The following is a 14,123-nucleotide window of genomic DNA, read 5'->3' on the forward strand; positions in this document are numbered from 1 at the left end:
TTCTGGCACAGTAGGCCTTGTAAGCTATCATGAATGAAGGAATAGACCAAAATGGTGGTACATGATCCACAGATCTCAGGTCACCTCATAAGAACATCCAGTAGGTTCCTTCCTGTGAATTTCTGTAAATTGAACACTCTGGTTTTGGACAAATATGTTTGAGGAGTAACAAATCTCAGAAGACTTTTGGAAGAAACATCCTATGGATACCAAAAAAGCTGTAAAGAGAGATCCCACTCATGAGTAAACACAGCACTTAGTTATAGGCTGCTAGAGGAGGGCTGCTGAACCACCTCTGGCTCACTTAGAAGTTGCGGTCCCATTCAGCTGGCATGATCACCTCTTTTGGAGAAATGCATTGTTTAATGTAATGTTATACACAAAAGTAAGGTAAATGTTGGTTTCTTTTTTAATCTGGCAATCTGCAGTGTGTACCTTGCTACCGCAGATGAAGTTTTGACTCTTGAGAAAAGACAAGGTTTTATTTCAGATGAAGCCACATTCCTTTGTGGTAAATTTCTTCAAAGGAAATAATCTCATTTGTGTTTATGATGTAGAATCATAATAAGATTTTTTAGGTAGTTCTAATCATAGACAATCCTATGTTCTGGTCAGTGATCTTAGCTGCTGAAATGCCCCTAGCTGACTTGTCAGCAACGCGCAGGCAGCTCAGAGTGATCTACACTGTATTTCTCAATCTATTGTTTCAGCTTTCATCTCTTTGTACTGCTGTTCTTTCAAGTGAAAAAAATCAAGGTAAGCCAACAACAGGAGTGTTTTCCTTCACTGTTGATTCCAACATTTTTTCACAGTTTTAAAATCATTCACTGTCTGCTGGAACTTTGCTCTTCTTGTATTCAGCTGAGTAAATGTCCCCCTGATTCTAGAAATCTCTGTGATCTGCAGTGTCTCTTTTAATAATGCAACATAAATAATTAGTATTTTACTCTGCATAATTGATGCTTTCCTTGTTTCCATTGCAGCTTCCTAGTTCTCATCTAATTCATTGTAGGTGATGGCAGATATGGGCCGTGGCCCCAGTACACTGGTTACAGTGAGTTAAAACAGTTTCTCATTAATATGAATATAATGAGCTTATTTTTATAGCTTCTGAAGTCTGCAAGGAAATAGGGCTTCCTGGTGCCAATTTCTGTCTTAAGGAAAACAACAAGGACAAAAAAACCATCATGGAATTGGATGGGGAGAGAGGTCACACACCTGTGATGATCACTGAGGTCTCCTTGGTGTAATGTTGTTATTCCAGGCTAATCTAATAAACGATTTTTTTTTTTTTTTTTTTTGTTTATTAAGCTAAAGATCTACTAACATTTCTTTGTATTCTCCATTCCCATATTGTTAAACTAGCTTTAAATTAGAACTGCATTAAGACTTAAGTTGGCATTTTGATTATTTTGCCTCCTGAATTTTAATTTTCCCTCACTCACTTTGCTTATATACGTGATTTTGTTTTGTGCTCTGTTCAGATCCTGCAGCACACTTGACTGATGTGATTAGGAGCTTGATCTTCTGCTCTGCCCTGCATTTCTCATAGTACTCTGCAGAGTGACCGCACTCTGATGGGGCATGATTGAGCCCCTCATAAAGAGACAAGAGTGTTTCAAGAGTCTGTTCAATTTTAATGTATTTCCTTTAAAATCTACTTGTTTTTAATTTACTTATAGGCCTGTGGGAGGATTGTTCCGACAAATTATGGGCTGCCTTTATTCTGGGGACCATTTCTGTTCTCAGTTGGACTGTTAATCCCTTTTGAATTGAGGAGCTGATTTTCCCATTTGGGTGCCTCTGCATCCATATTCTGGAGCAAAAGTGTGAGCTGATGAGATGTAATTGATACATCCATGTGTAGTGACCAGATATGTGCTGTAGATGATTAACTCTTAATTCTGACAAGATGTAAATGTAAAAAGCTGATCGCAGTTGTAACATGACTTGCATGAGCCTTTTCACATTTTCAGTAGTAAGGAGGGCTAAATATGCTGTCTTACAGGTTGTTTTATGAAAGTTGGGCTCAACTATCCATGTCCAAATGATTCTGCAAACAAAATGAGGAGCAACCTTGCAAGAGAAAAGTTTTCTCTGCAGTCAGCTTTACCTTTAGTGTGCTAAAAGTAATCCTCATAAATCTTAAAAGGTGTGTAGTTAATTGCATCTTATCTAAGTTTCTCAGAGGTGTTATTGGCTTGGTCTTCAAAGTAATCCCTGGATAAGATTTAGCAGAACTCTTAGGCATGTATGGTCCTGGCACTCCTCATAGAGGTGGCTGCTTATTTTGAGTTACTTGCATGAATTTATTCCGTAGGACTCAGTTTGTTTTGTAAATTTACAAACTGTACTGTTGCTGACTGTGCTTTTATTGTGCATCTTCTCAGACATGCTTGGATTTGATCTTAAAGACATTTTTGAGTGTAGAGGAGTACAGCTGCAAAAAATAGCTTGTATTCTTTGCTGTGTTCCCACTCAAGGAAGGAAGTCTGGCACAAGAAGGTTTACAAAGCTTTGCGTAAGGCAGAGAGATCTGGTCGCTGTCTGCAGACAGAGTAAATGATGAAACTCAGATAAAGAGGGGACAGAAAATAAGAGGTAATAAACAATGCATGTTTGGGGAGTGCAGTCACTTCCCTGACAATTTTATACCAGCCCCTGAGCACGGATAATGTCTCTCTTCCTGAATGGTTCCTATGAATGAGAAGTGGCAATTACTTATTATACACCAGCTGTCAGATCTGGATGCTGATGTGGAGAACAGAATTATGTGCTTCAGCTAGAGACCATGAAAACTGTACCCATCTGCCTTCTCTATGCTGTCTGAAGAGGTGTAGAGGGGAGCATTGCCCTGTGGAAAAAAAAAGGCAGACAAATAAATGAAATGTTAGAAATCACAGCTTCTCTTTATTTTGATACCTCTTGCCTGAACCATCTTCCATCCTACTTTTTGAAAACTGTTGAGCAAGTTTGTTGTCTTCCTGGATGTGTGTGAAACACCTACCGTGCTGTGCCACAGGAGGTTCATACCACCCAATCTAGTGCATGTAGCTTTGTTTTTTGTGCATAGATTAGGCTAATCTTTCTCCATTGACTGTAAAGGAAGCCTTGGAAACATGCTCTGTATTACTTTCTGCAGAAACCCATCTTTAATGATTTGTAGAAGGCTCAGGGAGTCTCACTTCCTAATTTTCATGTTTCAGTTGTTGAATGAATGCTTGGCTTTATTGTCTACACTGTTTCCCTTCTTGTGCTATCATAGAATAATCTGTTATTTGTGGGTTCCAGGTGAACCCACAGCAGTCTGTGTGATGCTGATATCCCCTTTATTCTATGTTGAGGTGCCATCCTGAAAAGTTGTGTGCACTTCCTCATGTTCAGTACTTGTTCTCTCTTCCTTCCAAAGTCTAGTACTTCAGAGTATTAATACTGCAGTAAGTAATGTATTTAATAGCTCTTATTTATGGTTCATCCTGTCCTCCGGCAGAATTTCATGTACAGGGGCTTTATTTGGGATATTTTAGTGTTTGGTTGTTTTGTTTCGTTTTGTGTTGTTTTGTTTTTCATTACGTTCAAGTATATGCTCTTTGTGTTAGAAGGGGAGCCAAGGGGATTGTGCTTTATATTTGAATGGCAGGGAGGTGTGATACCCTTGCATTCCCAGGTTAGGAGCTCAGAAAAGAGGTGATTTACTTCCCAGAGATGTTTTACATCTTGTTGCAGGAGATTCTGTTAGTTGAGAGAATAAATATGAACCTTTATTTCCATGGAGGTATGTTTGACCTCGCTGATTGCACTCAAACTGAAAGCAAAAACTCTGTTTAAATGTTTGTGATGGGGCAGAGATGGAGAAAGAGGTTGATCTCCCTGATAGGTTGAGTTTGCTTTTCTCACTTCCAGGCTTCACTGTGAAGTTGCCACAGGGCTAATTTTCAACAGCTTTTACACAGGGCTCGTTGTCCAAAAAACTTGCCAGACAAACCTCAATGTGCCCCACACTTCGCGTGGGCAGCTGCTGTGACAATGCCCTGAGACAAAAATTGTCCTAAAATTCTTCTTTTTACTATGTTTAAAGCAAACTCTAAACCCAAACAACAACCAGACATCTGTCTCAGCTGCTTACCTGCGCTTCACACTTTGCTGGATACATGCATACTGTCAGCTCGTGTTATAGCAGAATATTACAGCCTGTCTTTTCTGATACCAGATCATTCACTCATGACTTTTCTTCAGTAGGAGAACAGAAAGATATCTGAGTATGAAGTATGAGTTCAAGATGTCTCTTGTTATAACACTGATTTGTTTGGGTGCTAGATTTCCTAGCCTTTAGAAGAAATTCCATTGTGAAAATGATATAAAGAAAGCATAAAAATGCATGTGTATTTCCTTTAGTTCTCTATTTGCTTGCATTCAATATGTGAGAAGTAATGCCAAATTCTTGAAGAGAAAGTGCCTGAATTTGTGACATTTGAGCAGTTTTTTTTTTTTTCACTTATGATGTCAGCTTTCAAGGGACATATTAAAAAGAAATACAGAAAGAAGTATGTGGATTACAAAGTACCTGTTGATCAATAAGAAAAAAATGTTATACTGAAACATAGATGGGAACCTTTCTCTTAATATCTTATAGAATGCAGATCTTGCAGACTGTACTTTATGTTTAGGTCATGGTGTGAGATATCCAGAATACTCTAATAAAACTCTAGTGAGAGAGATGGTTTATTGATCTCTTGATTTCTTACTGTCCTGTGGCTGCATAAGGCATCTGAAGTATTTCAGCCTTGAATTGGTTTGTCTGCTCTTCCTACAGTATACCATAGGTTATGAGGAACTGGAATGAGAAGCATTATCAGGAGTGAAACCTGTATGATTTTGCCAAGATGTGCATTTTGGATTGTGCTAGAAGTGCAGGAATAATAATAATTAAAATAAATCAGCAAACAGAAAACCAAACCTGGAGTGATTCAAATCTAAAAACAGAAACAAAGTAAAACAAACAAACAAACAAAAAACAGAAAAACAGAAAATCAGCAAAGGGTAATATTTTACTACAGAGTGTATGTGAGTTCTTCTGAAGTTACTGAAGCGGCCTCTGTGGTGACATCTGTAAGGCTTTGTTTGCAACTGGGCAGCTCTAAATGCAGTTTAATAAATATAATGTTCCCTCTTCCTGCCATGGTTCTCATGAATCATATGGAATATCTTACCTAGGTTCCCATGGAACTCCTGCATCATCATAAATGCTGAAGGTTTACATTATTAAAATCAAACAAATAGACAAAAAGCAGCTGAAAAAATGTACGGGGCTAATATACAGACCTGTGGCTAAGGAAGTGTGAGTCACAGATGCCACGAGACTGAGAATGTTTTCTGGGGGAACATGGCTAGGAAGAGTGCAAGCCATGTCTAAATTAGCCTTGAAGGAAAGATATGCATGCAGAATTGACTGTAGGGACCCAGAATTATTGCAAGGCTCCTTTTGAAGCACCAGCTGACCTCTGATGTGTCATGCTGTCTGGGAAACTTGTTCCATCTTTCTCTTAGCTCATAATGCTAGACAATTAGAAATAGTCATGTGTTTTCTTTCTAATGCTTATTCTTTGGATGCTGTGTTCTAGAAAAAAAAAATATTTTCTACTTTTCTAGTTAACTCTATGTAGCTGTTGTTGGCGTCCAAGCATCTACGTTCTGCTTACTTGTGAGCCTTTCTCTGCCACAGAACAGTTGCTAAACCATTTCTTATCCTGGAGAGTGGATTAGACAGCCAGATGGGGGAAACTGTGATGGCCCAAGGTTAATGTAAACACTATAGGAATTTCCATCACCACCCCAGCACAGTCAGAAGGTTTTACATGAGCACTACTGTTTCTGGGAAAGGATGCTGGCTAATGCCAGATGCAGGTTTAACTTCACATGTTGTCAGTGTTCTCATATGAGCATAAGCAGGCCAGCTTGTTTGTGCTGTCATTCTTCTAGTGGGAGAGCATGGGGATATAAGTATCAGGAATCATGCAAGAAACAAGCTAAAGACTACAGGATGCCCTAATACTATGCTAATGGATGTACCACTGTGCTTTGAAAGTACCACAGGTGGTAATAGGTAACAATACAAGGCTCTTATGTCCCTGCTATGCAGAATATGCTAAGAAATGTGTGTTTAGTACCTGCAGGGTTAGTATTCTTCGCTGAACTCACAGTTATTTCTTCTCTGTGCTTGTTATTTCACTCAGTATGTTTGGGGCAAAGGGTACCAGTTGAGTTAAATTGTGATAAATGAGGATTGTTTTAGTGACATGGGATAATACAGTAGTTAGAATGCTTTACTGACAAGCCAAAGAGGAATGTTTTTAAGGCAGCTTGTAGCAATCAAAAGGAGGATTTTTTCAGGGTCTTGGCCAAGTTCAGACAATAATTTCAAAAGATGCCAGTTGTGTGTGACTTGACTGCCCACTTTCTTCATTCCTTTTTGTTTTGGGGACTTTTTCCTCAAAGATAGCTTTATATTTGGCAGTACTGTGCTTCCACAATATGAATGTGTCCACATGCTCTATTTTTAAATAGGGCTTTAAACACAGCTGCTGTTGTCACTGATACTTGCAGTCAGACATAGATGCCCAAGACCTGCTGTGGTCCACGTTACACAGGCACAGCAAGGATATCTGCCCTGTCTTTCAGTTGCAGTAACTTTCCTATGTACCTTAGTGCACAGGGACTTTTGTGTATGGTAGGAGGGTGTAATTCTTTGATCTGTGTTCCTTTTCCTTCAGAACCTCTTAATCATACTCTTTATTAGTCTCATCTTGAATGGTAAGTGTGTATCCTGTGTTGTGATCTCCAAGTCAAAGGTTCACAGAAATCAGAATTAAAAGGAATTGCAAGAGGTCCATCCTCTAGTCTTTTGCACTGATGCAATGTAAGGCCAGCTAAATCTATTACCCTTTCTAGCTAAAAAGAGCAGGGAAGCTTTTTTTGTAAAGGATAGACATAGATCTTCAGACCTGTAATTGCAAACTTTATCAGGTTCTTGTGTTCTTAGATCACCGTAGTGACAGCAGTCTTACTGTGATAGTATTTATGGCAGATAATCTTGAAGATCCCTTAGGTCTGAAGATCTATTCCATTGCTTATCCAGACTACTCAGTGGAAGTTCGCTCTTTTAGATACTGCAGTGGCTGCTACAACTTTGTCCTTTGCCAGTGGACACAAACGGCTTATTTTATGCAGATTTCTTATGAATTATAATACTTTTTGGGTACTGCTCATGTTTACAGAATCTGATTAATAATTCCAGAAGTAGTTGTAGAAGGATGTTCAATGGAACAGGAGAAAACTTCAGTATAAATCATTTTATCTTGAGTTGATCGTGTTGTTTTAGATGGGCTGGGAATTTGAGCTTGTGTGTGTAACTTTATATTTTTGAAGAAGTTTTCAGTATGAAGGTATCTTTACCCAATTGAGAATGCGGGGATTTAATTCTCCTAGGGTATTTTTTCCTACTTCTGAAACTCACGTTTCCAGAAGGCTGAGTTCAGAAGTTAGGGCTTGAGTATGAAGTTTTGTCAATGTCATGCTTGTACTGTTGGCTTTGACATAGATCATACTCTACCCCTCTGTTTTGCCATTATACAGATTAATACAGCGTGCTCTGCACAGGATACATAGGGGCTGTGTATATCATGCTAATAGACAGTGTTTGCGAAAGTTGTAATTCACATAGACAGAGTCCCAGCAGTGAATTAGTGCTTTTGGCATTTGGGAAAGAAAGCTCATTTGAAATCCAGCTGCTTGCCAGCTGTGGCTGTTCATAGTGAATATTACACCGATTCCTTTTTTCACTTCAACTTTTCATTTAAAAAGTCTAGTGCATGATTTTATTGCTGTCTTAAAAGTCTATTTATAATCCATTCATTACAAGATGAGTGTGTACATCTAATTCTCAACCTGTCTTTTATACTGTACTAAGCAGCATTACTTAATTTAAAGTTTTCTTGGAACAAATTTGAGACAATCATATTTCTTAACAGCTGGAGTGACCTTAACTGTTCACTCCTGTACCTCTGAAATTAAGTTATAATGAGTGTTTAATACATATCTACTTTTCATCTTGTTCTGGGGATTGACTGGGAGTTTTTCAGTTGGGCAGAACCCTTTTAATTCATTTTTCAAAACATCTGCTGTGTTTTGTTTTGTGTTTTGCTTTTTCTGTGTCTGTGTTGCTTTTTTGTTTGTTCTGGTAAGTTGGGGCATAAAATAGTCCACCTGATGGTCATACCTGTTGTTTTCAACCTTTTGCACCTTATTTCAGTTTGTACCCTGATAAGTACTACTGTAGATCCGTGGCTAACAGGACCTGAATGAGACCAGATCTGGCTGTGGAAACAGTTGTAGTCATTGCTATGGAACTGGCGAGACTGTGGCCTAAAAGAGGGGACAACAGAGACCTGAATATCCAAGATTGACAAAGAGGAGGATTTACATCCTTGAAATACGTTTGTGGAACTGGGCATCACGCTCTCAATTGCTTCCCCCAAGTAAAGTCCATTTTCAGCTTAGTGTTTATATATTGGCTGTGATTACCCTCCTTGGCTGCCCCTCCCAGCCATTACCTTCAGAAACAGAGATTTGGATACATGACCATCTTCTAAGACAATCACATTGTTTTACATGCTGTGCCTGTATTTGTCATCCTGTATTCTTCCATGCTAGCTCTGTTGTTGTCTGATTATCAGAAAAATTATTATTTTATCTCCAACCATGGAGAAAACAAAAAACAAAACCAAACACTGAAGCAGTGTGAGCCAAAGAGGTCTTACTTCTAAGGCCTGGCAGACTTGGTATGAAGCCCATGGCCTACTACTTATCTAGTTATAGATGGAGGTTACTTCTTTTTGATAGTAAGATGTGAAAAACAAGTGGTATCTTCTGAGGCATCAAAATTCAGACAAAATCAAAATCAAAATTGTTCATCCTTTCTCCTTTTTTTTTCATTCATAATCAAATGTATTTATATGCCTGGAAATGTTTCTCTTGACTGTCTACTGGAAGTACAAATTCAGGAACATCAGAGTTGGGAGTTAAGCAGTGAGGAGCCTTTATACCTCCTCTGAGTCATTGCCTTCATTTCCCTAGGGAACATAAGAACAAGCAATGGGTCAGTACTGGGCATCAGATCATTCACATCCCCGTGGAGCTTCTGGCAAGTCCTGAACTGTACAAGGAGATTCAGATGAGATGTTTATGTTACACGAGAAATGTCGGTGTTGGGAATTCAAACTATTTGTATTAATTAACTCCCGCTGCATCAATCTTATCTTCATCTCCTTTCTTTACTTGCTTGCTAGATTTCACATCCTAATTTCAAAGGTTTAAGCTTTCCAAAATGTTACCATAACTGTACTCAGTAGTGTTTTTTTTTTTTATCTTTTGCTAGCTAAGAAGTAGAAATAGTTTGCAAGAGATAGCTTTAGGGTTAAGAAACTGAGAAAGCAAGAGGAAATGACTTGCATATGACTTACCAGGAAACTAATGGATTGGGGGGGGGGAGGGGGGGGGAGTGCAAATTGTGTGTGTGAGTTCTACTAGTGGTACAGACAGTGTCTACTTTAGTGCCTTCTTGAGTGGCACATGATGTACAGCAGTTGAGCATTAGCTGCAAGGAGAGTTATTTTGCAGACTTACCGCTCATTCTGCAGATCTTTAAGATCTTCTTTGTTCTTGCTGAAATTGGACTCCACCCTGCACATGCTTATGCATGTGCCCAGTAGTGTGCATGTTACTTGGTTAAGGCTGAGCATGCATACCAGCCTGTGGGACACAGGACCATTATAGAGTAATGTGATATGCATTCTGGGACTGGTTAAAAACCAGAAATATGTATTTTTTATATCATTTAGTGAATTCCATTCTTTTTATACTGCTTCAGAAATGTAGGTTATCCCTTGTCTGAAGTTAGTTGCCAATGTCAATGAAATTTCTTCACTTTATCTGAGATATGTTTAAGCTCATTAACAGTCTTTTAGAAAAACAGAACTCTGTGTAAAACTGAAAGCAAGCTTTTGTTTATTTACTATTCTATATTTCACTTTATAAAGGGTTTCTAGTACCCAAGTCTTTCAAATCTATTACCTGATTTTATGGATTTCCAATTTAGATGCACTTATAGGGTTTGGTTTTGCAAGATAATCCTAGGTCTTTGGGGATTATTTAAAGTGAGTAAAACTTATATTTTCTTACAAATTCAGGTATCTAAGTACCTTCATGCAGAATTAATCTCTGTGATATTTTTGTCGTTGTGCTCTCTAGTACTTACAAATCTAGTCATAGGATCTAGGAATAATATTGTTTGGAAAGGCATTTGAACCTTGGAAAGTTTTGCTAGTAATAGTTGTAAAATGACTAAACAGGTTAGGAATAAGTTTTTACTTTCTAACATGTTAAAAAGACCATGAAATTAATATTCGGAAACAGTAGTTTTTTTCATTACTTAAATGGGCTTAATTGGAGTTACAGCAATTTTAGATGGCACACTGGCACCACTATATAAATTAGGTATGCTTTTCTATGAATAGTACTGCCATTATCCAATTCTCCTTCTTCTTCCTAATTTCATTCTTTTTTAAATGAAGTTAAAGCTTTTGTCACCTGCTTAATACAAATAATATTTTCCTTTTAGGAAGGTAATAATAGAGGGATAAATTGTGCCAAATTTTAAGAGAACGGTGAGAAAGTCTGTGGGAGCAGCAGTACAAGTCTTTCTCTCTTTTGCAGTAAAATGTGCCTTGAACTTTACCATGATTTCAGCATAATGATAGAATGTAATGTGCCACGACCTGCTACATTTAGGAGACAATGGCAAGATTTGGAGTCAACAGTGGAAACTCAACTCTTCATTGTTTTTTTTTTTATTCATGATCACATCGATACTTGTGCTTGTATTGCTTTGGGACTCAGCAGGAGATATCTGAACATATCCCCATCGTATGCCTCCACTGAGAAATAACTTTCTGAAACAGCAAAACAGCCCTCTCATAATCCTGCATTTACTAATATGTTCCTCTCTGCCTGTAGAAAGTGTGCTAAGTGGTGGATCCGAGTCTTCATGAATGCAAAAGAAAGGGGATCTATCCTTGAGGTTGGATTATTGCAGCTGAATGTTAGTGATTTTTATGATTGTTGCTTAACCATTAGATTAGATTGTCCAGAAGAAAAAACAACCTGAACAGAAATAATCCAGCTGATTGTGTAGTTCAGATTGAGATACCACTGAATTAAACTTACATGTCATAGCTGTTCACTTAAGGTTTTTAATACATGATCCAGTATCCTTGCCCAGAACAGTACATATGTTCTATGAAAAAGTATCTTATTTTTCAGGCTTTAGAAGTACCAAAATGTTTCATTTCTTCAAATATTTTTCCATGTTATTATCCTTCAGCAAAATTTTGAAGCCTTAATTTTGAAACACATTTCCTAAAAAGAGCCACCTGAAAAAAACAATGTAATTTTTGATTTGTACTTGTTACTGTATCCAGCTTCTCAAGAAGCAGGGGGTGATTTTAGTACTCAAATGAGAACTAGGTTTTCAAAGCTTGTCAGCTTTCTCTGGAACTCAAATGCTTCCGTCTTTGAACCTTTCAAACGTTCTCTCATTACTAAGATGCTGAATAAGCATATACTTTCAGTTCAATTCAGGGCTATATTTTAGGGTCAGAGTTATTTTTTAATAGCCATTTTAGCCATTCTGGTACTTTCTACTTTCATAGTTATTTAGAAATGTGCATGAAATAGAAATAGATTTGAATATTCATCTTGCTTCCCTTTCTGATTACTTGCAATGATTTTTATAGGCTTAATTTTTCCTTCAGTATTTATGACATATTCTTGTCTAACTTCAATTCTGAGTAGTTGCTGCAACTGAAACTTAATGGAGGTTTCTCATGGTGAATATAGATGCATTCAAATAAAGCATTTTATTGTAGCATATTCCAAAGCTAACCATTGGTATTAATTGCACTGTTAGTGATTCAAACAGAAAACTGCCTTATATTAGCAGCTAAGAAAATCATAGATCTAAAAGAATGTATTTAGTTCTTGAAGTTTTACCTCGTAGCTCAGGACATGACATTCTTGTTTTCTTCCCAACGTTCAGTTGAACTTGTTAACAGATATTCTTTTCCATATGCACTTGAAGTTGTTTGTAATTTTTAATGAATATTTTTAGAAATATTTTCTTGATCAGCGAGTTTTTGTGAGCACTTGATTGCAAGTAATTGGCAATCAAAATGCAAACTCTGCTGATTCATTTTTGTTGGACATATCACTTATAACAAGGTATTTTTTCTCTCCCCAGATGGAGATTCCAGTTTAGCGAAATATTAAAACAGATTTTGAAGAGATTTTGAAACTGCTTAAAAACGCTTAAAGGTAAGTGTGTTCCTGACCACTTCAATGAATTCAGACATTAATGAGAGTAATTCTTAAAACAAGCTTCTGTTATGAATAGTTGCATTTATGAGTTGTAAAATCCACTTTCTGTCTGTCTTCTCCAGTGTTAAATTAAAACTTGCTGCCTCCATTAATGTGCCTGCCAGGAAATTCATTTGCCAGAAATACTCTGTAGAGAGGGAGCAGAACAAAAATGTGAATGCAGCCACAGCAAATGCTGGTTTTGAGTGAATAGTCACGGGAGGAATAGAAGTACAATTCCAGTCTAATTACACTCTAAATAACGTACATCATCTATTGAACTAAAAGATTTAGAATAAAGGCTTTTATAATGTACAATATCTAGACACCCAAACATGGGATGAATTTGATCACTCTCTGATGGTAGTTTTTTTTTCCCCTGTACAATTAGTCAAACAAGATAAACAGATGTCTACTGTTCTCTGGTTTTTCTTTGCCTTCAGAACAACAGGTTTTCAAAAGATGTGGGACCAAATCAAACGTATACATCCGTATTGACAAATATGACCATCTCTCACTCTCTGGTATGTCATGTGTTATGCATTCCAGAATGCTGAAAAGTGTATTTGTGATGTAACCATCAGCATGTCATAAAGAGGGCTCGTGCCTCATTAGAATCTCATTCCCAGCCAGGATCTGAAGGTGTGGGGCTTGGTACAGGTAAGGAAAGTTCACTGTGAGAACAGAGCCTGAGGATGGGGATCCAATTCCTATTGCCACCTGTCAGAGGATAGATCTGATGTGCAGGGTATTTATGAAAAGACAAAAACAAGTGGTGGACCATTTTTGCTTGGCAGCATTGGTTCCCAAGCATGTGTTTAGGTTTCTAACCCCAAGACTGACCTTTTAGGCAATCTCCAAGTTGTCTTAACAGTATCTTAACTCATGTGCACACACACACAAAATACTTCATTTAGAGTATTTTTAAAAGCTTCTAATTTCAACAGTAACAAACACGTGATTTCAGCGAGCTTTAACATAACCGATATCATGTGTGTAACCATATCTAGTTTATTTTTTGAATGATTTCCTGAGCAAGTGCTGAATATTGTATTTTTTATTACCGAATGTCTGGTTATTATGTGAATAGTGTATGAATGATGTAATTTTGTAATAGCTGAAAAACTATTTACAGTAGTGGGGGGTTTCACTCACAGTTTGAAACTGTAATATACGAGCATTTCCTTAGTTTTGAAAAAGCGACCGTATCAAGTATAAGTATTAACTATTGTAACTTCTAGTGATACTTTAAGGTAATAACAGAGGATTTGGAATTAAGTCGCTAGAACCATGAAGCTAATACGTGCATGTCCCGTTCTGATTGTAACACAGCATGTGTGTAATAAGCAAAAGGGAAATTTTGCTTACCTGGCAAAAAGCAAGGAATGGATGGTTTCTCCTTGTCACATACAACAGGTATTTCTATGCAGGGCTTATAAACACAAACATCAAATATATGAAAATCCTGATTTTTGCTTTCTAATCAGTGTTACCTGGTTGGAGTATGAGGGTTGATTCTGATTCAGTGAATAAAAACTTTGGAGGTATTTTTGCAGTTCAAAGCCTTGCGGGAATTTACACAAATGGGTGTGACTTGCACATAACTAAATAGAGATGGATGTAAAGCAGTGTAAGTACTTTACAGCTTCTTCTCT

General features: G+C 37.5%; 1 long non-coding RNA gene across 2 annotated transcripts in view; it reads left to right on the forward strand.

Moving 5' to 3' along the window:
* The window catches only part of LOC107313379 (uncharacterized), a 519,257-nt gene that overhangs the window by 149,418 nt on the left and 355,716 nt on the right, over positions 1-14,123 (forward strand). For both annotated transcript variants that reach the window (XR_004307159.2, XR_004307160.2), the window contains exon 2: positions 12,353-12,426. This is a non-coding gene — a long non-coding RNA (uncharacterized LOC107313379). The remainder of the gene's footprint in view (positions 1-12,352; positions 12,427-14,123) is intronic.

The sequence above is a fragment of the Coturnix japonica genome, chromosome 4 (assembly GCF_054131305.1).
Source record: "Coturnix japonica strain WE chromosome 4, WE-NBRP24, whole genome shotgun sequence".
Taxonomy (NCBI): Eukaryota; Metazoa; Chordata; class Aves; order Galliformes; family Phasianidae; genus Coturnix; species Coturnix japonica.